Below are 2304 nucleotides of genomic sequence, written 5' to 3' on the forward strand. Positions count from 1 at the left end.
TACTACAGACTAGTGATGAACCATAATGTTACTACAGACTAGTGATGAACCATAATGTTACTACAGACTAGTGATGAACCATAATGTTACTACAGACTAGTGATGAACCATAATGTTACTACAGACTAGTGATGAACCATAATGTTACTACAGACTAGTGATGAACCATAATGTTACTACAGACTAGTGATGGACCATAATGTTACTACAGACTAGTGATGTACCATAATGTTACTACAGACTAGTGATGAACCATAATGTTACTACAGACTAGTGATGAACCATAATGTTACTACAGACTAGTGATGAACCATAATGTTACTACAGACTAGTGATGAACCATAATGTTACTACAGACTAGTGATGTACCATAATGTTACTACAGACTAGTGATGTACCATAATGTTACTACAGACTAGTGATGAACCATAATGTTACTACAGACTAGTGATGAACCATAATGTTACTACAGACTAGTGATGAACCATAATGTTACTACAGACTAGTGATGAACCATAATGTTACTACAGACTAGTGATGTACCATAATGTTACTACAGACTAGTGATGAACCATAATGTTACTACAGACTAGTGATGTACCATAATGTTACTACAGACTAGTGATGAACCATAATGTTACTACAGACTAGTGATGAACCATAATGTTACTACAGACTAGTGATGAACCATAATGTTACTACAGACTAGTGATGTACCATAATGTTACTACAGACTAGTGATGAACCATAATGTTACTACAGACTAGTGATGAACCATAATGTTACTACAGACTAGTGATGAACCATAATGTTACTACAGACTAGTGATGAACCATAATGTTACTACAGACTAGTGATGTACCATAATGTTACTACAGACTAGTGATGTACCATAATGTTACTACAGACTAGTGATGTTAATGTTACTACAGACTAGTGATGAACCATAATGTTACTACAGACTAGTGATGTACCATAATGTTACTACAGACTAGTGATGAACCATAATGTTACTACAGACTAGTGATGTACCATAATGTTACTACAGACTAGTGATGAACCATAATGTTACTACAGACTAGTGATGAACCATAATGTTACTACAGACTAGTGATGAACCATAATGTTACTACAGACTAGTGATGAACCATAATGTTACTACAGACTAGTGATGTACCATAATGTTACTACAGACTAGTGATGTACCATAATGTTACTACAGACTAGTGATGAACCATAATGTTACTACAGACTAGTGATGAACCATAATGTTACTACAGACTAGTGATGAACCATAATGTTACTACAGACTAGTGATGAACCATAATGTTACTACAGACTAGTGATGAACCATAATGTTACTACAGACTAGTGATGTACCATAATGTTACTACAGACTAGTGATGAACCATAATGTTACTACAGACTAGTGATGTACCATAATGTTACTACAGACTAGTGATGAACCATAATGTTACTACAGACTAGTGATGAACCATAATGTTACTACAGACTAGCGATGAACCATAATGTTACTACAGACTAGTGATGAACCATAATGTTACTACAGACTAGTGATGAACCATAATGTTACTACAGACTAGTGATGAACCATAATGTTACTACAGACTAGTGATAAACCATAATGTTACTACAGACTAGTGATGAACCATAATGTTACTACAGACTAGTGATGTACCATAATGTTACTACAGACTAGTGATGTTAATGTTACTACAGACTAGTGATGAACCATAATGTTACTACAGACTAGTGATGAACCATAATGTTACTACAGACTAGTGATGAACCATAATGTTACTACAGACTAGTGATGAACCATAATGTTACTACAGACTAGTGATGTTAATGTTACTACAGACTAGTGATGAACCATAATGTTACTACAGACTAGTGATGAACCATAATGTTACTACAGACTAGTGATGAACCATAATGTTACTACAGACTAGTGATGAACCATAATGTTACTAAAGACTAGTGATGAACCATAATGTTACTACAGACTAGTGATGAACCATAATGTTACTACAGACTAGTGATGAACCATAATGTTACTACAGACTAGTGATGAACCATAATATTACTACAGACTAGTGATGTACCATAATGTTACTACAGACTAGTGATGAACCATAATGTTACTACAGACTAGTGATGAACCATAATGTTACTACAGACTAGTGATGAACCATAATGTTACTACAGACTAGTGATGTACCATAATGTTACTACAGACTAGTGATGAACCATAATGTTACTACAGACTAGTGATGAACCATA

This window comes from Salvelinus alpinus, chromosome 5 (assembly GCF_045679555.1).
Source record: "Salvelinus alpinus chromosome 5, SLU_Salpinus.1, whole genome shotgun sequence".
In the NCBI taxonomy this organism is placed as follows: Eukaryota; Metazoa; Chordata; class Actinopteri; order Salmoniformes; family Salmonidae; genus Salvelinus; species Salvelinus alpinus.